The sequence below is a fragment of the Penaeus monodon genome, chromosome 22, assembly GCF_015228065.2.
Source record: "Penaeus monodon isolate SGIC_2016 chromosome 22, NSTDA_Pmon_1, whole genome shotgun sequence".
NCBI classification, from domain to species: domain Eukaryota; kingdom Metazoa; phylum Arthropoda; class Malacostraca; order Decapoda; family Penaeidae; genus Penaeus; species Penaeus monodon.
In genome coordinates, this window is record NC_051407.1 from 5,895,390 (window position 1) to 5,895,598 (window position 209).

Sequence of the window (209 nt, forward strand, 5' to 3'; positions counted from 1 at the left end):
CGTTGTGCCTATAACCCTATACCTATTTAGAAAAACAAAAATAGTTTATGTAATTCTAAATGCTTGAGGGGAAGTAGGAAAAGTGTGTATTTAAACAAGGGTATTGCCGTATTCAATTAAGTCACTGTTGTTGAAATGAGTTTTCATTATTACAAGCAAGGGAGAGATCAGTGATATCAGATCAATGTGATAACGAAATATCCACAGGC